This window comes from Lynx canadensis, chromosome B4 (assembly GCF_007474595.2).
Source record: "Lynx canadensis isolate LIC74 chromosome B4, mLynCan4.pri.v2, whole genome shotgun sequence".
In the NCBI taxonomy this organism is placed as follows: domain Eukaryota; kingdom Metazoa; phylum Chordata; class Mammalia; order Carnivora; family Felidae; genus Lynx; species Lynx canadensis.
In genome coordinates, this window is record NC_044309.1 from 45,380,508 (window position 1) to 45,404,959 (window position 24,452).

At 44.2% G+C, this 24,452-nt stretch overlaps 1 protein-coding gene, 1 long non-coding RNA gene and 1 other non-coding gene across 6 annotated transcripts in view; 1 reads left to right on the forward strand and 2 right to left on the reverse strand.

Annotated features, from left to right (window-relative positions):
- Nucleotides 1-24,452, forward strand: part of ETV6 (ETS variant transcription factor 6) — a 254,814-nt gene that overhangs the window by 131,046 nt on the left and 99,316 nt on the right. The window lies entirely within an intron of this gene.
- On the reverse strand, nucleotides 14,668-18,587 carry LOC115518303. The gene is made up of 2 exons (XR_003970220.1): nucleotides 18,380-18,587; nucleotides 14,668-15,367 (listed from the first exon to the last, which is right to left on the reverse strand). It is a non-coding gene; the product is annotated as an uncharacterized LOC115518303 (long non-coding RNA).
- TRNAQ-UUG lies at nucleotides 21,208-21,292 on the reverse strand. Its single transcript has one exon. It is a non-coding gene; the product is annotated as a tRNA-Gln (tRNA).

A 24,452-nucleotide genomic window follows, 5' to 3' on the forward strand; every position in this document is an offset into this window, starting at 1 on the left:
ATTTTTGGATGGGTCTGGATAGGATAAGACTTCTCTGAAATTCACTTCATTGTCACTTTGCCCTTTGGTTCTAGTTTTGTCACGTGGGACCAAACAGGACATGTTCCTTCTGCATTAATTCTAGAGACAAACTAAACTTTGGAGTCAGGTATGGATTTGACTCCCACCTTTGCCATTACCAGCTGGTCGAATTTTAGAATCACTGTATCATCTTTTTTGAACTGCTTTTCCTCATTGGTAAGATGAGAAATAACAGCTCCTTGGCAGGGATTAAGATATAATGGAGAATACGTTACAATATGCCTGGCCAGTAGTATAGTTCCTTAATCAATGCTGACTGTCATTTTTGTTATTAGTCATACATTTAAAGATGATTATCTTGTCCCTTCAGTCTTGTTTCCATGTTGGGCCTCTGCTCACCTGAGACGAATCCTCCTGGAGAATTTACCATTCTGGTCTTCCTCCTGAGTGCCCTTCTGTCCCTGTTCTTCCAGTTTTATTAATATTTGTGTGAAAATGTGGTTGGGGCTCCTCGGTGGCTCAGTTGGTTAAGCATCCAACTTCAGCTCAGGTCTTGATGTCATGGTTTGTGAGTTCGAGCCCCGCTTCAGGCTCTGTGCTGACAGCTCAGAGACTGGAGCCTGCTTCAGATTCTGTCTCTCTCTCTCTCTCTCTCTCTCCGCCCCTCCCCACTCATGCTCTGTCTCTCTGTCTCAAAAATAAACAAACACTAAAAAAATTTTAGAAAATGTGATCTGCACACCAACTGGGCTAAGGGGAATGGGAGTAGGACATCCATTAGGTGTAAACGAATTGTTGACTAAATCAGTAGGCACTTCATCAGTGTGACATAAGGTGATAGCATTTTAGTATCGATGTCGTACTCAGGTTGACCATTTTTACTCGGACTGTAGCCAAAGTCAGAATTCTCCTCCCTTATGCTTCAGTGGATTTTTTTTAAGCTAAATGTGTGCTTTTACATTTAATCCTATTAAATTTCATTTAAGCTGGCTGAGGCAATTTGGATCTTATGTTCATCCCTCTTGAGAATCTCTTCTACTGTATGTCAAACAGTTTAGATGAGAAGTCCCTATAGGCCTTTGTGTTAATTATTTGGAAGGACAGGATTGAATGGGACAGGATCAGTGAAGAAGCCCTGTGGCATACTACTCGAAAGTGTCTTCCAGGTAGGTACAGACTGATCTTTGTAATTTATAAGTATGTTGTGGTTATGTGGTGTTTTATGACATATAAATCTCTTTTTGTGTGCCATGCATTAGATATGCCAGAAGTGACACATCATCATTTTTGCAAATGTGCACAGTGGTACTACATTTCACTTTAACCTGTAAGAAAATGCAAACTGTCGGATTATTTGCTGAAGTCAAAGATGCACTCCTTGGCTCTCCTAGCAAATCTTTACTAACTACCCTCTTTCACTTTGCTTGTCTGCTCGTGATGAACCTACAACCTTACAGTTAGGCTTTTGGAAAAGGTCTTCTTGGATGTGTGGCAGTAAACAGATGGTTAATCAATTTATATACTCTCCGTGCTTTTCAAAGAGAAAAAGGAGAGTTGTAGGTTTGCCAGGGAGGAGTTTTTAAACCTGGCCACACAGCTAAAATGTATCTGAAATCTACTGGGTGAGAGAGAGCGTCTTTTGTTCTTTTGCCATAACAGTATGTATATGTGTATATTGGGATGTTTTCTTCCGGTGAACGCTTATGACAATGGGTTTTGTATTTTATTTTTCATTTTAAAGTGGACTCTGTCGGGGCGCCTGGGTGGCGCAGTCGGTTAAGCGTCCGACTTCAGCCAGGTCACGATCTCGCGGTCCGTGAGTTCGAGCCCCGCGTCGGGCTCTGGGCTGATGGCTCAGAGCCTGGAGCCTGTTTCTGATTCTGTGTCTCCCTCTCTCTCTGCCCCTCCCCCGTTCATGCTCTGTCTCTCTCTGTCCCAAAAATAAATAAACGTTGAAAAAAAAAAAAAAAATTTAAAAAAAAAAAAATAAAGTGGACTCTGTGGAACGTTCACTAATGTAATAGGAAGACAGAGGGATCGGGGGGTCACTGGGAAATGCTTGGAATCAACCCATTACATGATGTTCGTGGTAACGAGTTCAGAAGGATAGCTTTTCTCGCTTATGTGCTATTTCTCTCTAAATATCTTTTCAGAAAGTTCTCAAAAAGTAACTTGCAACTGTAAGGCCAAAAGACTATGCCACCTCGGTTTGTATGTGTATACAATTATATATAAGTTAGCCTCTGGGTGTTGACCCAAGAAATGCAATTCAATGATTTCTGTGTGTAAGAAAAATCTGGGAAGTATACACATATATGAACCAATAACTGCAAGTCTGTGACTGGCTGAAGGAGGAAGCGGGTGCTAGCTTTTGAGGGGCTCAGGGTATGCCATCCTAATGAGTTCAGATTTCACCCTGAAGGTTGTAGGGTGGCTCAAGGGAATTTAAATAGGAAAGAGACGCGATCAGATTTACGTTTAAAAGCTTTCATAGGTAGCAACACAGAGGACGGGGTGAGGTAAAAAGCTGTTGCACTGATCCAGGTGAGAAAAAATACAAGTCTAAACTAAGGCAGCGGCAGTGGGGATGGAGTGAACTGGAAATACGCAATTGACATTAAGTAGATTCATTGGACAAGGTTTAGTGACAGATCAGATGAGAAGGTTGAGAGCAAGACGCAGAAAAGATGGCTCTTTGTAAAGGGCCTATTATGTAGGGTGTCAAGATGAGAAGGAGGAGCCTCTGCAGAAGCACAGGGAGAAAGAGGAGGGAAATCCTGGACAGACCAAAGAAAGCGGATTTCGGGAAGGAGAGAGTGATCCTGAACAACCAAGTACCGTGAGAGGTCAGAGAAGATGAGGACTAAGGAAGTCATCAGTGACTCGGTCAGAACAGTTTTTGAGGTGGGGAGAGGCCAGCGCCTACCTGACTGCTGTAAATTGAAGCGTGGAAAAAAGTGGTGGTAGGTGTCCCTTTGGCTGACCGTGGATTAGAACAGATCAGAGAGGAGTGGGGGAGGGGCAGCCGTGGGTAAAGGGAGGGTTTCGTTTGTTCAGTGGCAGGTGTTCGTCCACGAAGAATTGCTGGTGAGAGTTGAGAGCTGAAAACAGAGGAGAAGTAAGGGGTGACTGAGGGAACTAGGTCTTGTAGAAATGGGAGAAAACGAGATATAAAATAAAAATGGAGGCGTTCCTTCGTGTTCAATAGGAGGATGGGTTCATTCCACTGAAACAAGAAGAAAGGCATGTAGAAAAATACAGCTGGGGGGCGCCTGGGGGGGCGCAGTCGGTTAAGCGTCCGACTTCAGCCAGGTCACGATCTCGCGGTCTGTGAGTTTGAGCCCCGCGTCGGGCTCTGGGCTGATGGCTCAGAGCCTGGAGCCTGTTTCCGATTCTGTGTCTCCCTCTCTCTCTGCCCCTCTCCCGTTCATGCTCTGTCTCTCTCTGTCCCAAAAATAAATAAACGTTGAAAAAAAAAAAAAGAAAAAGAAAAATACAGCTGGATGAGGGCAGGCTGGAAGGTAATGAGAATTCCCCCACGGAATTCATTCCCGCCCCCCACCCCCCACCCTACAGAGAAGCCACACATGGAAGAGGTAGCAGTTAAAAGGCAACGGGAGAGTGGCCGAGTAAGCCAGAGATTGGTTGTTTGGCAAATTGGGGGACCTGGCATTGCCTCCCAGCAGGAGACGGGGCATCTGTGTTGGTATACAGGTCGGTCCGTCTGTGTGATTTTCCCCTGTGCTGGTCAGCACTGTGGTATAGCTGGGAAGAAAGGAGATGGCCAGATTCATTCTTTCTGAAAGTACGGAGCACCTGCTGTATGCCAGGTACGTACGTTCCATATCATTGAGAGGCAGCAGCTAACAAAATAGAGAAGTGAGGAAGAAAGCCGTGCCGCTCTCTGGGTTAAATGTATTCTAAGCACGGAGAGCTGCGAAGGCCTTGAGGAGGAAATGTGTTGGGTGTATTAAAAAGGCACAGCGACGAAGCAAGTGTGTCTGAAATGATGTCTGGCAGGTGAGGGACACTCGGGTTTGGAAGGAGGGGTGGGAACAGAATTTGGGAAGACCCTTCAGGCCATTGTAAAGAGTTTGGCTTTTAATTTGCCAGTGAAAATTTTAAGCAGAGGACTGACATAGTCCGACTTTGATTTTTAAAGAATCACTCTGGCTGCTGGAGAGATAAGAGGAGGGAGAGTATAAGGAGGGAGGGAGGAGCCTAAAAGCAGAAAGGCCTATTAGGAGCCTGTTAAATAGTAAGTCTGGCGAGCCATGATGGAAGGTTAGGCCATGCATATTCCTACCTCAGGGCCTTTGCACTTCCTGTTTTCTGTGTCTGGGATCCTCTTCTTCTAGATATTCCCATGGCCCACACCCTCCCCTCCTTCAGATGTCTGCTTAATGTGAGTCCTTCATAGCAGCCCTCATGCCCTCACCAGCACACCCTTTCCATGACATTTTTTTTTCTCCATAAAACTTAACCACCATTTGACGTTCTACTTGTTTATTTATTTATTGTCTATACTGACAAGAATGCAAGGTTTTTAAGAACAGAGATTTCACTCTGTTTTGTCCATTGCTGTGTGCCTGCTCCCTAGAGCCATGCCTTCCCTGAGGAGGTGCTCAATAAATATTGGTTGACTCAATTAAGGAATGAAGTGCTCCTGTCTCCCTTATCACCAATTCCACCTCCGCCATTACAATTAGTAAGAACAATGGCAGTGATAATATTCCATTTCCTTACTGCCTCTCCCTTTTTGTAAAGATGAGGTACATCGGGCTTCATCGGGCTTCCTCTGCAGAGTAGAAGTCACTCACTAAGCCATGGAGTCAATTTCGTGGCTCCTCATGCAGCGAGCAGCCTTGCCTTTGGTTTGTGTCCGTCTTTGCGTCTGTTTAGTCACGTCGCTCACGCTCTTCAGAATCCTCTAGCTTAAACTCTTGAGTAATTCTGGACAGTGGAGTTAGCTGGGAACTTGAGAACCAGATGAAGGATTCTGCCAATAGCATGCCGTATGTGCTTGGCATCTAATTTTGGCACTCGTTTTAGCAGGTTTGATTGCATAATTCAGGCATTGGCGACAAAAAGTGACCACATATCCAGGGAGGGGAGGATTGGGAGGCACAAGATGGAAGCTGTTCTAGGGATTCAGAGAATGGGCTAGGGCTCTTGTTTTTAAAAAGATGCCCACATTTCCAGCGCCCTTGGGATTCTTCCAGGCCTCCTGCATAGACCATCATGGAGTATTTACTTCCTTTGGGGACTACAGGATGATGCTCTTGTGGTCCTTTCATAGCAAGTCTCCATTTTGTTATATATTTTTTTATGCCTGCATCCTGTGTCTTGAAATATTTTCTCTCCTACAAAATCTGTATCAATTAAGTACAACTTAATTTGTTTTCCCACTTTTTCCCAATTAAAGACCTATATCTATAGATAGCTATCCGAACTTCCAAGTATGACAAAACTGCAAAGAGCGTATGTAATTGACATGATTCCAAAATAAAAGCCAAGAATTTGTAGATTTCACACCCACACCCTCATCCTGGGTCAATAACAGGATTCCTGATCATTTTGAATGTGCAAATACGATGCCTTTTGAGCACCCTCAGTTCGTTCCTAGAAGAGAGACTTTATTGTGGTTTGTTTTGTTTTCAGTGTGTGGAATTTTACGTTGTGAGTGAAAGAGCACTGGGCATCACGAGGCAGGACAAGAGATCTGTCCCTCAGCAGACAGGTGATCATGGGCAAGTCTCTTGGAGAAGAGAAAAGCATGAGAGTTCTGAACCGGGTGACTTCTAAAGAGTCTTCCACCGTGAAACTGCAGCAATCTTTCACACATGTCCATGCCTGTTGTCTCTTTTTGCAGCCTTCAGGGTTAATGAGAGCTCTCGGGAACACTGTGACCTTAGAGGGAACTGGCTTACATCAAGAGAGCGGATGCCAGCTCCCTCTAGTACTCTCCTGGGCACATGACCCACTCCCTTTTTGAAACCCTGAATCTTTACATCACTGGTAAGTGCCTGTATAATTGATACTGTTGCCAGTGATCAAACACGGAGATTACCAAATGATAGAGCTGGAAGAGACCCTAAGGTATTATCTAGTCCAATTATGGCCCCCAGACACCTATGTGTCTGAAAAAAGAGATGGGGGCGGGTCTGTGAGCCAACTCTAGTATTCCAGATGCCCTATGGTAATTCTGTATTTGAGGATAATACTGTAAGGTTAATCAAGCTAGGGAAGCATGCGGTTCCTCTGCTTTGGGCAGGAATTATCAATATGTGGATAAATCAGTTGTTCCTAGTAACTGCTCGTGGGGAAGCAAAAGCTTTCGAAAACCAAATGCCTGTAGCTGTGTTGTCCAGTACGATTAGCCACTGGCCACGTACTGAGCACTTGAAACAGAGCTAATCCCTAAGTATGCTGTCAGTGCTAAATGCGTACCAGACTTCAAAAACTTAGTAGAAAAATGTGAAGTTGGGGCGCCTGGGTGGCTCAGTTGGTTAAGCGTCCCACTTCGGCTCAGGTCATGATCTCGCGGTCCTTGAGTTCGAGCCCCGCGTCGGGCTCTGTGCTGACCACTCAGAGCCTGGAGCCTGTTTCAGATTCTGTGTCTCCCTCTCTCTCTGACCCTCCCCCGTTCATGCTCTGTCTCTCTCTGTCTCAAAAATAAATAAACGTTAAAAAAAATTAAAAAAAAAGAAAAATGTGAAGTATCTTACGTTTTTAGATTGGTTACATATTTAAGTGTTAATATTTTAGATATATCAAATTAAGAAAGTAATTAAAAGTAATGTAAATCCTTTCCTTTTACTTCTTTTTACTGTGGGGCCTACACATCTCAAATCACATCGTGTGGCTTCCATTGTACTTCTGTTAGAAGCTGTGGTCTGTTGTGAGAGATTTCTGGGCGGCGAAGTGTCTGGGACTCGTTCTTTATTTGGTAGACCCACAAAGTGAGATCAGAGAGGTTAGGCCACTTGTTCAGGATCACACAGCAAGTTGGTAGCTGAACCAGGATTAGGCCAGTGTGCTTTCCATTGCTGAAAACAGCCTCAGGGTTCACAGCGATTTGTTTTACTAGGGGTCTGTAAAATTGCTTCTTTTTTTTTTTTTTAATTTTTTTTTTTCAACGTTTATTTATTTTTGGGACAGAGAGAGACAGAGCATGAACGGGGGAGGGGCAGAGAGAGAGGGAGACACAGAATCGGAAACAGGCTCCAGGCTCTGGGCCATCAGCCCAGAGCCCGACGCGGGGCTCGAACTCCCGGACCGCGAGATCGTGACCTGGCTGAAGTCGGACGCTTAACCGACTGCGCCACCCAGGCGCCCCAAAATTGCTTCTTTGAGTAAATGCCAAGGTTCTTGTATAGATGATTGGCAGTTGTGTCCCTCCAGAATCAAATCCAACCAAAAATAAAAAGAAAAGAAGGAAGAAAAGGAGAGAGAAAAGGCTTTCCCTTTAAAGGACCCAGTGAGAAATTGCAGTTTTCATTCTTGAGCAGATTTCCTTTACCCCCAGCACCCTGGCGTGGAACATTAATTGCTGAAGAAAACCGCAATAAGAAAACATTGACAAGGAGTGCAGCCCTCATTCAGCGTGCTTTCCCCTTCAACGCAGCAAGAATCCCTCATTAAAAGATTAAGGCTGACCAAAAATAAATTGTCTCTTGGTCCCCAGGCAGTTCATTTGACATCATTTCCACAGGATTAGGGACCCCAATGGCATGTGTTTAGCATGGGGCTGTGTTAATACTACATAGGATTATTCTCAAAAGTTTTAAAATATATTTTTAAGTATTGAACTACTACTAATTAAGACTTTGATGTGACTAATAACTATGATATTTTGCCCACAAATGGGGACTTTTCTCCCCCCCCACACCAGTGTGTAACCAAACCCAGCAATTCTACCTTTAAAAATTTATAAAAAGCAGACCATGAAGTATAGCAACATCATGATCACTTGAGGAATTGTGTAATTGTGTGGAATGGAAATTTAGCCTCTACTGCACGTGGTCCTTGGTCCCTTCTCTGAGCCATCATTTCTCGTCTTTGTGTTTTCTATGGTTATATTGTACGTGTAGAGTTTAAAGAAGCTAAAAATTTTATAAGGTACATTACGAAATCTTTTGTGCCCCCTCCCCCTACTCTACATCCCTACTCTTGATTTCCTGCCCACCAGAGGCAATCACTTTTATATCTTTCAACTGATTCTCTAGTCATTTACCTCCATTTCTTAAATCACACACTCAGGGTGCCTGGGTGGCTCAGTCAGTTGAACATCTAACTCTTGACTTAAGCTCAGGTCACGATCCAACAACCGAGCCCCACGTCGGGCTCCATGCTGAGTCCCTCTCCCCTGCTTTCTCTCTCTCTCTCTCAAATAAAATAAAATAAAAAATTAAATTACACACTGACATTGCTACTTATTTCTTTTTCAGTTCTAGACATTATCCTTTCTTATCCCACTGTAGAAGATGACACTTTATCTCTTTTGTCCCCTACCCCTAGCCCTACCATAGAAGCATCCAGGTAGTCATAATTTCAGACAGGTCAGTATTTAGTGTTTCCATGCTGTCATTATATAAATGCGATCGCGTCAGGCTCTGGGCTGATGGCTCGGAGCCTGGAGCCTGTTTCCGATTCTGTGTCTCCCTCTCTCTCTGCCCCTCCCCCATTCATGCTCTGTCTCTCTCTGTCCCAAAAATAAATAAACGTTGAAAGAAAAAATTATAAATGCGATCGTATCTGACTCACGTACTCTATTAAGATTGCTTTTCTTTACTGTAACTTCTGGTTTTCCCTGGAGTTAATAACTATGGTGTTTTTACCATGTACTTCCATTTTTAATGTACTGATAACTTAATTTTTATGTACTCATTGCTAATTCACCTTTCTCAGATGCAGTGGGTGTTAACAAATCCTGGAGCAAGAGTCTCTGAGAACCTTCCACCTTCTTTGGTCTTGGCTTTCGCGTGGTGCTCCGCTGCCATCTGGGCCTTTCTTCACTTCACCTCCTCTTTGAGTTTGATTTCATTTCCTGAATTCCATGCCTTTTCTTGTCTTAGTTTATTTTCTAGTTTTAATGGAGGACAGTTTTCAATAGCTTCCTAGGGATGGGGCGGGGCTAGAGGGGAAGTAAAATTGTTGAAAACTTGCACGTCAGAAAATATCTTTCCTCTCTCCCCCTATTTGATAGTTGGACTTAATAAGTTGCCTAAGGATACAGTTCTAGGCAGGAAATAAGTTTCCCCCAGAATTTTGAAGGCACTGGTCCATTGTATTGTCTTTCAGTGCTGCTGTTGCAAAGACCGTGCCTTCCTGACTCTTAATCCTTGGTGTGTAACTTGTTTTGTTTGCTTATTTGTCCTCCGGGAGTATTTTTATCCTCCGCATTCTAAATTCACTGTCATGTGCCTTGGCGTGGGTCTGTGTTAGTCCATTCAGGCCATTGCAGACCTGATACTTATTTCCTTCAGTTCTGGGAAATTTCCTCCCCTGTTTTCTCAGTTCTTTCCCTGGAACTCCCATTATTAGAATGTTGGTCCTATGATTTTCTTATCTTCTCTTGTTATTTTCCACCTGCTTGTAGTTTGAACTCCTCTTTGGGAGATTCCTTAACGTTTATTTCCCACTCCTTCTATTGAGTTTTTATTCCTGAGGTCATACCTTTAATGTGCATGAGGGGATTTTTGTTGTTGTTCTGGACACATTCCTCATTATAACATCTTGTCCTTCTCTCAGAGTCGCAACATCTTTTCTTACTTATGGAAGGATAATAATGATGATGATGATTATTAGTTTTTCCTACATTGTCTGTCTTTTCTCCATGACGCCTTCTTCTGGCCGTTTTAAGGGTTTTTTGTTTGTTTTTGGCTGGGTGGTATTTTTTGTTTCACTCTCTGCCTTTCCTCTTTTATACCCAAACATCTGGTGATCTCTGCTTGTCCGCTCATATCTGAGAGTTGTTGGAGTACTGACTGGAAGTTCTACATGCATGGGTGGGCTTATCCACGAGGGTGACAAGTCTGGGTATTTCCTTGACATACATACCTTTGTTATGAATATCTCGACGTCTTTTGTCTTTGGCTACATTCCGCAGAGACGGACAGGTAGCCATCCTGGAGGGCTTAAGTCTAGCTGCCAACCTCCTGGGAGAGCAGCGAGAGGAAATGGGCTGGGGTGGGGGTGGGGGAATCTCACTGGTTGCCACATACACATCCTTTTACTCCTCCATATATAAGTTTCAAGTTAATTCCACCTGGCCAATTTGGTTTCAGTTCTTTCTGAATTCACTGTACTTTATTGTCTCTGGTGCAAAACTTCTAATCTTCTGCCGTGATAGGAAAGGAGCAGTGGCTCAGCTGTCCAGATTTTCAGATGTAACCAGTGTCATCAATTGCCCAGCCTTTGAGGGTCCCTGCCCTGTAAATCTGGTTATTGCACAGCTTTTCTTACTATGAGGTTAGCATTCTACTTCCCTGCGTCTGCTAAGTAAATTACCATTAGTTCATCTGCTTTCAAGTTTCTGATTTGTGCTTCTCTTCTTCTCCTCCTCTTTTCGTCCCCCTCCCTCTTCCCCTCGCTCTTATCTCCTCTCCTGGTGTTTTAGTCCTTGTGCTTTCTTACAAATCTTTTCGCTGTTATTTTAAGAAGTTTGGGGAAAGAGAGCAGAGCTAAAATTAACTTCATCAAAGACTGATGAATTTTGACAGTCTCTCTGCCACAGGGAGAGATTGTCTTAAGTGTGTGTGTTTCCTATATATCGAACTTCGAAGTTGAACTTCGTATATATGGAGCTTCTCAGGAGGAAGCTTTTTTGTTAATTGAAATTATTATTACGATTGATAATTTTCTACCCTTAGACTAGTACAACTTGTGTCACAAAGTATCGCCTGCATGGAAGTCTTGTGAGGCACTACATATAGGGCAGGTAGCTGTATTTTTGTATTCCTGTGCCCTCTTGAGGGATAAAGTTTTATGTCCCCGTTATAGGAAATCAGTGGAAGAACTGGATTAACCCAGTTAGATTTTTGTTTTGTTTTTACACTAACACCCTTTCGTTAATAAAGAAGTCAACATATGAAGTACTCATAGACTAGTTAATATACGTAAAGCTCTTAGAATCATGACTGGCACACAGCACTATGTAAATGTTAACTGCTACTCTTATTATTATATGCTCTTGTCTTGATAGTACTTCTGAATATTCCAAGAGTTACATCCAATGGTTCCCAAGCCCAGCCGCACCGCAGATTCACTTGATGATCTTTTAAAAAAGATTACACTTCCCACCTCAGACCTCCTTCATCAGAGTCTTCAGGGCTGGGTTCCAAGTACCTAACAAAACACAGCTCCAATTTTCTGGGGAAGAGATAAGCGAGACATTTCGAGAACCACTCCGAGGAGGGTGTTGTCACATCACTGATGGAAATTATGTGGATGATGGTTGAAGAAGACTGCAAAGGAGCCAGCTCTGGGAGCTGAGACTAAAGGCAAAGTAGATATACACAGCAAATAAATAAATAAGTATACACACAAGCATACCCAGAGCTGGAAACCAAGTCATTATACCTGGCCGTCGTTCTGTACAGAACGTTTAGGCAGTAAAGTCACCCTCTTTCTTTATGCTGTTTTGCTCTTTTCTTTAGATCAGATTTTACCTGGATAGAAGAATTATCAAAAGAGGTTCAGGTGGATAGATGTGCATTTCTTCCTGCTCTCCCAGTGGCAGACGTTTGTGAAGCATTGGCCAGAGTCAGCTAAGCATTTACTTTAGACAAGATCCGCACTCCTAAAGGGGACTCATGCAGTCTTCAGATGGATTACATTTAAATTAATCCTTGTTCAGACTCAGGTCTCATCTGCTAGTAGGGTTCAATTTTCATTCATCTACTGTAAAACCAAACAACCCTTATTTGTGGCTAAGGGAGAGAGGAAAGAGAGGAAATAAAAAAAGCATTACATTTTATTTCCATGTAAGTGACTCAGAAGGCTCTAAATGGTTACTTTATTTGAGAATTAATAGCAACCCTTTGTTTAACTAAAACAGTTGGTGTTAGAAGAATAATTTATAGAATAATAGAATTATAGATTATATAACTATATAATAATTCATAGAAATCACAGTTAGGGGCTGGGGAGGAGGGGTGGGTGACAAAAAAAAAAATGCCATATCGCAGAGTGACCAGATTCATGTCCACTAATGTTTTACATTATCCAAATTTTAATGCTTGATTTTAAGGAATATTCCCTTATCATTTATAAAACATTTATCTTGAGATTCTCTCCATACTTGGTGTTGGAACAATGGAGAATGATCCGGGCTTTCCGTTGGGAAAATAACAATAGCTAGCCCTTACTGCATGCTAACTGCATGCCAGGCACTGTCCTAAGCACTTTTCCATCTGCTAGCTAATTTAATCCTCATCAGGGCCCTGGAGAAGGTTCTGTTAAGATAAACGAAGTGAGGGGCGCCTGGGTGGCTCAGTCAGTTAAGTGTCCGACTTCGGCTCAGGTCATGATCTCGAGGTTCATGGGTTTGAGCCCCCGTGGGGCTCTGTGCTGACAGCTCGGAGCCGGGCGCCTGCTTGGGATTCTGTATCTCCCTCTCTCTCTGCCCCTTCCCCGCTTGTGCTTTGTCTCTCTCTCTCAAAAATAAATAAACGTTAAAAAAAAGTAAAAATGATAAAAAAGATAAATGAAGCGAACGCATGAGAGGCTTACTTGCTGGTAAGTGAGTGGTGTAGCCCTCCTATTTGCCTAGCTGCTTTGCTTGTACAGCTTTGGGTTGCTCACCACAGGTGCCTGGCCCAGAGGACGTTATGTTCCGGACTGGGCTGGCCAGGGCTGTAGAAGGTGTTTTAGACATAAGCCAAAGGAAGCTAATACAGGCCTCCTCTTCCTTCCACATGCTGTCTCAATTCCAGACCAACAGTAACTCTCTTAAGGGACTATTAGGTGAGGCGAGGCTCCGAGAACTCCGGTAAATTACTCAAGCTCACACAAATGGACAGTGCCAGTCAGAATTCAATCCAAATTAGATTCCAAAGCCAGTGGAATACCTCCCTTCTTCTCTTAATATTACCTTTTGCTCTGTGTCGCCTCTCAGGAGGTGGGAAATAAAGCCAGGGATGAGTGGGTACCTCTACTCACAGTTACTTCGTGTAGCACCGTGTGACCCTTCAGTCTGTTTTCCAGGCATAAGCCTGGCTGAATGGTAAATAAAGCCCAGGCAGAACGGCAGCCTTCCCCATTTATGCCTGGAAGATATAACGCCCTTTTTGCATTGGCACCAGAGAACTGTGCCCACCAGCTCTGATTCTTTTCTTCTCCCTTCACTCCCCCCCCCAACTTCATCAAGAAGATATGAATGCTGAGATCATCTCAGAGAAATCTAGAATAAATACCATGAGAAAATGGTCCCCCTGGAAGGCATCTTGTTCTCCTGCTGTTTGTAATTGTGAAGAGCTCAGCAACTGGGCAGCTGGATGGGTATAAATATAGCCCAGAGCACTGACGCCCGCTGAATCCTGCTTTCTTAGAAGCACAATGGGAACCCACGGAAATCAGGGAAAGAGCAGTAAAGCCCAGTCAATCAATCAGCCTCCCTCCCTCCCCTCTCCCTTTCTCACTCCCTCTCTCCATCCTTAACCTCAGTGTGGGTGTGAGGATAGAAGCAGCTTTTAAGAGTGCACTTAAAATAGTTCTTGGAACTGGACGCTGGCTAAACTCAAAGACAGGGAAGATGCTACCTCCCAAACCGGCCCCTGTCTGACCTGTAAGCCCAGGACTAGTTTGACCATTCTGGTGGGAAATCTCAGGAGCCCGTGCATCCTCAGCCCAGCTGCTTGGGTACAAGCAACGTTTCTAGCGTGAGCTCCAGGCATTTGGTGCCTCCATATTCAGATATCTTATTCTAACCAGACTCAGCTGCCTAATGCCCGGGGATTAAAAATAGCCTCCCAGTGCTAGCTATGGAATTGAAGGAGAAATACTCAGGGAGTAGAGAGGTCAGCTTTACTCCGGGCCCCCGATTCTCATACCCGTGGGTTTCATTGCATCTAAGCGTTTAATCCCTTCAGGTTATTTTAGTCTTGTGCTATACCATTGCCTATTTTGTATGGCTGTTTAAGATAAAACGGTCATCCCGGGTTTGTGGGCATTGGTATCATTAGGAGTCTGGATTTTGGCAGGAGAAAGCCATTATTTTGCTTGGTGGTTCCCGGAAACAAATTGTGTCTAGTTATCTTTCTGTGCAGACGTCAATGGTATTTGCTATTGATGCATACATTTATTGGTTTTTTTCTTTCCCATTTGGCAGTGAATACTTCACAGAAAAGAATCGTGTCCTCTACTTTCAGTGTAACTGTCCACAAAGCTTAATAAATGGTCTTACATGACTTGCTGTGTTTTGTGACTGTTGAGCTGATTGAAACAACCATTCTTTAATGTCCACAGCACCCTTCTAGAAGATGGCACAAATACTGTGTCATTTGCATAACATTCCATTGTTTAAGGTTCCGTGTGCACCAGCGGTCTAAGAGTAATCTGTGTGCATGTGTGTTTTTAATTGTTTCGTTGGATAGGAGCTGCATCTATGCTTTTTAAATTTTTTTTTTTTAATTTCTAAGATTGCTTCCTCCAAATTGAACCTCAGAGTGTAATATTTGTAAAAAAAAAAAAATAAGGAGTGTAATATTTGTAAAAAAAAAATAAGGCAGGAACAGTTAAAGCGGAGTATATTTAAAATATAAATTTAAACACGGATAAACTGAAGAAGGCCTGAGATGGAAGAATGGTAGGTCCGTCGGTTCACCGGTCGCCGGAGCGCCTCAAGCACAGAACCTTCCTCACAAAACATCCTGCTTCCAGTTGCTTGTCCTTGGGACCGGAGCCGTGCTAGGAGAGGAACGCCAGCTGTTCTGGCCTTGGTAGGGACTCCAAGGAAATCAGGCCACCGCTTGGAGACTTCACAGAGCCAAAGGGAACACCTTGACTTACAACCAGGAGCCTTGCAGGTCATAACAAGAGTTCTAATGATTGACACCCTGAAAACCATTCACTTGGTACAGGGCCTGGCACATAGTAAGGACTCACCGAATGTTAGCAAATACGCAAAGGGGCATTCCACCCCTATCTCTTCGCTCAACTTCCAAAAGCCTAGAAAAATAACATGGGGACTTCGATCTGCACGGCCACAGCAGCGAGTGCATTCCCTCGGCAGATGATGATCGGACGACCTCGGCCACCTTCTCCAGATTTTTCCCTTTGCCCCTGAATCAAGACGCCACTTGGCACGGATGAGCCGCAAACACCTCAGCCTCCGGTTCAGGGACTGTCCCGGAAAGAAGGAGAGGACATCGTATATGAAACTCATTTAAAAAAAAAAAAAAAAACAAAAACAAAAACTAGTTATATAAAGAAAGAAAAGAAAAAACTAAGATACATCTGGGACCAGAGGATAGACTGAGCTGTAGGCTTTTATGTGCGTGCCAGAAAGGAAGGGAGAAGAGCCCACCACACTGCATCATCTTCTGCTCCTTGGCCAAGATTCACATCCACCTGTTATGTGCCATTTTCACCTTTGCCCCCTTGTGCACCAGCCCGGTGACACTTACCGTTACCTTTAGCCCTCCCAACCGCCACAAGCTGGGTGGTGTTATCCCCCGTCTTCAGATGAGGAAACAGACCCTGGAATGAGGTGACATGTCCAGGCTCCTCAAGGAAGTCAATAGCAGAGAAAGGACTTGAGCCCAGACCTTTTAATTCCTAGCCCCGTGAGTAGGAATGAAAGAGTGGAAACAGCTGTCCAACCCTCCCCGAGTGTTATGAAAAGTATTGTATTAAAAGTACTGACAGCCCCAGAGGTGACACGAATGTTTCTCCATCGCTCACCACTGAAACCAGAGCTGTCGCTAGATACTGTCCGTTCCAGAACCCTCAAGGCACTGAGACTGTGAAGTGACAGCTTTCCTCTCTACAAACTTTCTTTCTCTCTCTCTCTTTTTTTTTTTTGTTTTGTTTTGTTTTAAGAAATCGAGTAGTGCTGAGGGATCTTTTTTTTTTTTTTAGTTTATTTTGAGAGAGAGAGAGATCATGAGCAGGGAAGGGGCAGAGAGAGAAAGGGACAGAGAATCCCAAGCAGGCTACACACTGTCAGCACAGAGCCTGACACGGGATTCAAACTCACGAACCTGAGCCAAAATCAAGAATCGGATGCTCGACTGATTGAGCCACCCAAGTGCCCCAGGTTAATTTCTTGAAATAGGGCTTTACCTCCTTCTTTTTGAGAGGAATTTAGGTGTCCTTTCTTCAGTGAAAGATCCTTTCTGTCCTGTAAGAACCTAGAAATAGTCTGTTGGCCATCCACTGTGATATTCCCAACAAATCCAAATCATGCCATCAATAAAGCTCAGTTTTTGAGAGGCCATTCATTCTTTCAAGCACTAATATTTGTATTCATGCAGTGTGCTTAGCACTAGTCCAGGCACTGGGAACAGAATTGAAAGGATACCCTCTTTAAGAAATTCACAGTTCCCAAACTTCAGCTGTGCCCACAGAGTCGAGGCAACTAGGGAAATTTCAGTATCAGGTAACGGGAGGAAGGCCAGGACCACCAGTTGTTGGCGAGTATGGCCGGGAGGCAAGGTGCTGGTAGTTGGGGGTGGGGGGTGTCTAACATGACCTTTGGAAACGTGAGCTTAAGGAGCAGACAGCAGAAACCCAGCCGTAGCAACTGGGATTCAGCCATAGGACTTGTGTTATGGAGAAGGACTGGAAGATAGGGCTGGGTGGGAAACCCAGATAAGGGACCCCATTACAGCAAAGACTTTTTTTTCCGGGTGACAGAGCAAGGCCCAGTAAAGCCAGCAGTAGTGGTGACTCACTACTGATTCCCTGAACAACTGGTCCCAAGCTTCCTCCTGATAAAGGAGAGGATTGGGCCTGGAGTTTGGGTGGAGCTGGACTTACAGAAAGGGGGTTAAATAAGTCCAGCTGAAAAGATTATGGGGCCCTAGGGGCAGCCAGCCGAGTATCTTACTACAGCTAAAACACATGGAAAATCAGTCAGACCAATGCGATGCACAGCTCTCTCAGGAGAAAGTGGGCATCCCACGTTGGCATAATCTGTAGGAAAGGATTTCAGTTCTGTGGGTCTTGAGGACGAAGTTACAAGGTTGCTAGGATACTTAGGCTACAAGACGTTTTTGTGTGATCGCCTAACTTATAGTAGAAACAAAAGAACATTCCCGTAGTCTTTACCACGTAAAGGTTGCAGAAGATGAGCTTTTTTATTTTTATTTTTTTAATTTTTTTAATGTTTATTTTTGAGAGAGAGAGAGCAGGGGAGGGGCAGGGAGAGAGCGGGAGACACAGAATCCGAAGCCGGCTCCGGGCTCTGAGCTGTCCGCACAGAGCGGACATGGGGCTCGAACTCACAAACTGCGAGATCGTGACCTGAGGCGAAGTCGGACGCCCCACCGACTGAGCCACCCAGGCGCCCCAGAAGATGAGCTTTTTAACAAATATCCATCAACTATCTATTATGTGACTCCAAAGACAAATAAGAAGGTAAAATAGTTCTTGCCCTTGAGGAACTTGTCACCTCTTGGGGAAGACAGATGGCTAACCAGCAAATCAGAATATAGGGTGGTTGGGGTTGTGTATCATGTCATTGATCCACAGAGGAGAAGCAGTTGACTTCGGAAAGGAGTAAGTGTTTAAGCTGGGTTGCAAAGGAAAGTAAAAGTAAGGAGTCTGAGGAAAGCAAAGAAATGAAGATCGGTTCTAGAAACAAGCAGCAGCTGGTGGCCGGAGCAAAGGGGTGTGATAGAAAATAAAACCGGAAAGATAGACCTGAAGGGCCTGCTGGGCTAAGCTGAAGAATTGAATTTCTCCCCCAGAATCTACGGGGAGCCATTGACGGGTTTCAGGCGGGGAAGTGATACATTCCTTTTCGGGAACTATGTGAAAGGTGGGTTGTAAGAGAGATGTCAGGCCAGTTAGGAAGGAGAATGATACTGCTAATGCTCGAGTACTTGCATTTTTCTCCTGTCGCCCGTTGTAGCTCCAGAATTGTAGACTCGTCTACAGAGAAGCCACACGAGTGTGGAATATCGGCTTGTGAGCCACTCCAGAAAGGGTATGCTGGTGGCTGGAAGTTGGGCAGATTGAAAGGCTTCTTGTCATGAGGGAACAAGTTACATTAGGGCACACGTCTAAGGACGCTGCAGAAAAGTTTAAAGTCTCAGTCACATGGTAGCCATGATGTGTAGAAGAACCAGAATTTCACGGAGCGAAGTTGGCCAAATGCTTTGAAGTTGGCCCCCACCGAAAGCCCACCTACCTTCACTCTGAGTCGCAATTAAAATCGGAATGTGGCACAGCTGTGTGAGTGGCACACACATTCTCACACATGTCAGATCTCTCGGGTCCATTTTGGTAGTATTTGTTTTCCTTTGAGATAGGAGTTGATTCAGTCACACTTTCTTCTCCTGACAATAACTGCATTTTTTTTTCCTGAGGTAGCCTTCCCTCCAACCGTCTCTTGTTGTTCTTACCCAAGACCCAGTATCTGCCAAAACAAATGTATGTGAGTGATAAACGCTGAGAGGAATGTCTGTTGGACCACAGGAAATTTCCTGTTCAGGAAGAGATCTTGGGAACTTCCTGTGGAGGGGTGCATTGTGGGACTTTTGGCTGCAGGCCCTTGACCACAGCTGCAATTAACTAAAGGCAGCGGGGGGAGGGGAGAGGAAGAAGAGGAGACAGCTACCCACAGACATTTTTATCCATGTAGCCTGAGGAGAGAATGGGCTAATACAGGTTAAAATTTTCCAAGTGATCTGAACGTCTAATGCGCACCAAGGTCACTGGTGCCCAGTCTCCTTTACTGCCACCCATCCTTTACGGCATCCCAGATGCTTCCTTAGGCTTCCTAAAAACAAGCACTGTCGCCTTGTCCCCATGAGTCTTCCTGTGCCTCCGGCCCTTGTAAGCCTGCGTGAAGTGTCCACCTCCTCTTGGGCCATACCGACGGGTTGCAATGCCCTGATTATCCTCAGGACCACTCATGGCTACTGGTGTCCACACCTTGGGGTTGGTGATGCGTTCCATCCCGACTCAGGTATGGAAGAGGGAAGAAGCGACACCTTGGCTCTTTGGCTTACCTCTGCCTCAGAAAACATCAAAGAAATGTTACTGAGTTATCACAAAAGACTGGGTTAATAATCCAGTTCATAACCACAGTCAAAACCAACAGGACGACCCTGCGTTCTTGTTCTACAGTGCCAGTCAGGAACGAAGTCCCGATTAACGCCTCATGGCCAGACTTCTCTGTGGCTGCATGGCCGAGCCGGGTCCCTCTCTGCGGGGAAGTTTCTGGAGCACTGTGGTAGGCAGGGAAGATGGCAGGACTTGGAAGCTTCCAGGCTGTTTCTAGCTGTGTAACCCCAGGCTGGGGAGAGGGCAAGTTATTTTATCTCTCTGCATTTCAGCTTCTTTGTCTAACTTGGGGAATAAAAAAACACTTCCCTTAAATCAGATAATGTATAGAATAGTGCCTATAACCCAAAGCAGGCACTGAGAGTTCTACATACATTTTCCTTTGAGTCTATCATCATTACAAACTGGAAATTACTTAGGTGTGGTTCTGGCTAGCGTCAGAGGAAAGGCTTTGAGGGGCCTTTCACCCTCCACTTCTGTGATTTGTACTTAAGGAAGTTTTTTCTGGAGCTTCTACTCTGCATCCAAGTGCCTGTTACTTCCCTACAGCTCCTGCTCGGCGTTTATGGAGTGCGTCTGTGAAGAGCGAGACTGGTGTTTGAGAATCAGTCACAGCTTGGTGGCAGCTTATGCCTGACTATGTCTTAGTCCTTGGGGATCTCCGGCAGGGGTGACCCGCGCCGTTCTCTGGGTCTTGTAGAAGTAGCCTGCCCTCTGTGCATCGCCTGTGTCACTGTCTATGCCTCTCACTCTGCCGTAACACACAGCCCCCATCGGACACAGGGCTGGTTGCTAAGTATGAATTGATTACTGTATTGTCCTTACCTGTGTGTCTGTGTCACCCACTAGAAGGTGACTCCTTGAGGACAGGGGACTTGTCTGCCACCAGGGATGTGCTTAACAGAGGCTTGTGAAATTGAATGCGCTTCATTTTAGGGGAAGGGTTCCATGGGGGCCTTTAAACGTGGGACTTAAAAGGCATTTATGGTTTTATGTTGTAAAATACTGTACCAACCAGCCTGAAAGGTCTGTATTAAAAATAGTGTCTGTGTGGGGCGCCTGGGTGTCTCCGTTGGTTAAGCGTCCGACCTCGGCTCAGGTCACCGTCTCACGGTTCGTGAGTTCAAGCCCCGCATTGAACTCTGTGATGACATCTCAGAGCCTGGAGCCCGCTTCGGATTCTCTGTCTCTCTCTCTCTCAAAAATAAATAATAAAACATTAAAAAAAATTTAAAACTAGTGTCTGTGTGCACTACTGACTATATTATACCCTGTCATTTGGCCTCTGTGCTCCACTGTCACATTTTTGAGTTTTCATTTGCGTGGCTCCCATTTCTTCAGAAATGGGGGGGGGGTTCTTTTTTATTTTTGGTTTGCCTCTTTTCTACTCTAGAAGCTTGAAATACGGGCCTATTTTCACAGTAGGTCTGGAAACAAAAGGCAGTGGTGTTGCCCCTTGATGGAGTGAGCCCCCAGAATCATCTTGAAAATGGGACTTAAATTTTAAAACGTTCTTCAAGAGTAGGTGACCAAGTGTTTCCCAGAAAGAATTAAAAAGCCAGAGTATCTTGCGGCAAACATCGTCCGAGTATATAGTCTACCCTCTGAAGCAGTAAAATTACATCATGGCTTTAAAGATACAAGCAAAAATAGGGGTGATATAAAAGTGAGCTGCAGTCGTTGGAAAGTTGTCCTCACGTATCCCATGTGATTTTGTTTTACATTATTCTAAGCAGACTCCCCACGTTAGAATGGCAAATATGTGAGCAGAGACATAAATTAACTGGAAGAAAACAAAATAGACTCTTAACTGACCTTTCTTTTTTTTTTTTTTAACGTTTTTTATTTATTTTTGAGACAGAGAGAGACAGAGCATGGGCAGGGGAGGGGCAGAGAGAGAGGGAGACACAGAATCCGAAGCAGGCTCCAGGCTCTGAGCTGTCAGCGCAGAGCCTGACGCGGGGCTCGAACCCACAAACCGTGAGATCACGACCTGAGCCAAAGTCAGACGCTTAACCGACTGAGCCACCCAGGCACCCCTTAACTGACCTTTCTTTTTAAAACTCTGACCTTGGTCTTTAGAAGAAAAGGGCAAAAAAACAAAATTTTTTTTAAAGGTACCCTATTTAGTTTCAGAGGCAACTCTATGGGTTATGGCTTAATTAAGCCAGTTTCCAACATTTTGAAAATGTTTCTAGGGCTGGAAAAACAAAAGCTTGTTTAATGAATCTTGATATAGCCAAAAAATTCAGGTAATCAGAATGTTCCATTTCCACAGCTGGTGCTCCCTCTAATTCAGATTGCATTGACAAAGACGGGGAAATAGAATGGTCCTCCCAGGGAGAGACCTCACTGTTCTGTAGATAACCTACTACCAGGCAGGCTTTTGCTAGAGTGAAAATACTGTTATGGTCAAACTAGTTCGTACTACCCTTGTATTTGTATGAAACCTTAACAGTTTACTAGTGTTAACGTCTATATTAATCTGTCTTGTTTAATCAACACAGGGCCCCATGCTGTTCAGATGGGGAAATAGATTCGGGGAGGCCAGGGCTGGAGGTTGACCAGCAGAACCTGCACTTACATTAGGTCTTATCTCTCCAAGTTCATTCTGGCCCGGGGTGAGGCTGCTGGCCAGGAGGTGAACGCCAGCATGTGCCAGTTAGTAAGCAGTTTTCTGGCAAATCCAAGGCCAAGGGAAGTGAAATAACTTCTTGGTTCCCCTCCGTTTCTTCCCATCAACCCCCTGTTGCCTTCCACCCCTGTTCACACCCACCCTTTCTGCCCACACCACCTCAGCCGCCTCTGCAGTTTCTGTGGGAAGCTAAGGAACTCTTTGTTTGTGCAGTAAGGGTTTCCTCACAGGAAATTTCCTGTGATGGAAACTCCGGGGAAACTTCCTGTTGGTTAGGACACTGCAGGGGGCTGATAACGTGAACCACTTAAACCTCCAAACCTCAGCTGCCGAGAAGGATGGGATGGCCCTTCCCTGCTTTCTCAGAGCCTGGGAGGGCATGAAACTACAAGCGTACAGAAGCATCAAGAGGTTTGGGCACATGTTCCAGAGGCTAAAAGCTTATGCCTGTGATCAGCAGGTTCTTCTAGAAGATCAGCTCTCATGGTTCAATGGGCTACTCAGATTTCTAACAAGCCTGGTACCTGCAGGGCCATTCTGTCTGGAAGTATTAAGAGGACTCTGGAAAGTGTAAGGGTTCTGGATTTAATTCTTTCTATATCACTTTAAAACATGTTTCTGTTACTCTTCAATGTTGTATGTTTATGAGTGCTGCAAACATTTATTTTCAGCTGTCACTTAGGGACTGGGAATTGTAACCAGTCTTATCATTGGCAGACACAGTTGACTATGTTACGTGATGTGATTTGCTTAACACCAAGCGTAAGTCCTCTGGGGTGTGTACCACAGGGCGACCAATCTTGAGCCACAGCACAAAATTATCCAATAGGCTTTATGTTTGCTTGACCTACTCTGTACCTAGAGTGGAATATTGTGTTGTTTGCTGGCATTTGAACAGAGGTAATTATTCCTAAATCATCTCTTGGGGTTGAACTTAGCTTTGAGTATCTCCAGTGTTGGGAATTCTGTAGGTTCTCCTGAGCTGCTCTCTTAGCCCAAACTCAAGTTTGGCCTCCTACTTGGCCTGAATTTTCCTTAGTGACCTCTAGACCCATTACTATTCATCCTGCCCTTGTTGCACAATAAAAATAATTGACCCCTGACCTCTTTCTGTTTTCGTATCGGTAGACGGTTACTTGAAAGACGTATCTTAATCACTGGATTTGCCCCAACACAAGTCCGTTCCTCTACAAGTTTCTTAATAGGTATTGTCTTCCTGGTTTAGGTGCTAATGTGGCCTTCATTTCTAAAGTGCACTGGATTCGATGCAAGTTTCTACCAGTCTCACCTCCCCAAACTTCTGCCACAAGCGGGTGCTCTTTCTTGCTTGCTTTGTAGGAATGATCATTCTAGCACTTGAATAAATCATTCGCGCATACTTTCAGGTGGGGTATTGTGGCTGTATTCTTGGTCCACATTGCAAATTAGGGAAGCATACGAGAAATTACAGTTAGCCAGGAAGAAATTTGTAGCTGATAAGAAGCCTGTCCCTTAAACTCCTGGAAGACAGAAATCATTGTTCATCTTCGTATACACAATATTTTGTCATTGTTTTGCATGTAGTCTCCATACATGTTGGTTGAATGACTGAGTCCTAAAAGTCAAAAGAACAGGTTTTTGGATTTATTTTGTTCTTAGAATGTGTAAAAGTTGCAAATTTTTGGAATTTATTTGTGAGGACAAGCTGTCCTCATGAATTGAGTACTGATCTTCAAAATGGCGAGTCACCAATAACGAATGATCCTGCCTATAATATACTTACAAGATCTAGGGAAAATACCTTTGTAAAAATGCCTTGGAATAAGCTTTAAATATAGAACTCCAAACCAGTGATTTAATTTGGGACGATCAAAAGAAAAATAGGGCCTATCTAAGTGTCTTGCAGTATGACTTACTTCTGATTTTATATTTGATTTATTATTATAGAATGGGATTAGCCGGAATGTGTCATAAATAGAGACCGTCACTATAAACACCAATTAGCACCATTTGTCTACGTAAGAATAATTGCCATTTTCAACCTGCTCTCGCTTTAAAATAGATCACAGTGACGTCATAATATCTATAGACTGAACCAAGATGATATTATCAGTAGTAGTAGCAGAAGTGCATCATGGTCTTCGTCAAGGGGACTTTCTGCTAAGGATCCTTATCTTTTCTGGAAGTCTAGTTAGTGTACTAGAAGGACCGGAGCTGTGGAATCTCACACTAATTTCTAGTTCTCCTTTTGCTGTTCGGTTCATTCTCTCAACAGATAATTTATTATATGACTACTAAGTATATATATGGGGTACTAAGTACACATCAGCGACCAAGACAGACATGCCCCTGCCTTCGTGTTGCTTACAATGTCATAGGGGAGATTGAGGCTGACCAGGAGTTAACCCCAGCCATACAGTGCACTCCCCACACAACAAGGAGAATACTCTGTTGTAAAATAGAAGCGACGTGGTGCCATTTCGCTGCTGCAAAACCTCCAGTGGCTTCTAGTTACATTTAGAAATATTCTGAATTCTCAGTGTGAACCACCAGGTCCCGTTTGATCCAGACCCCGTCAACC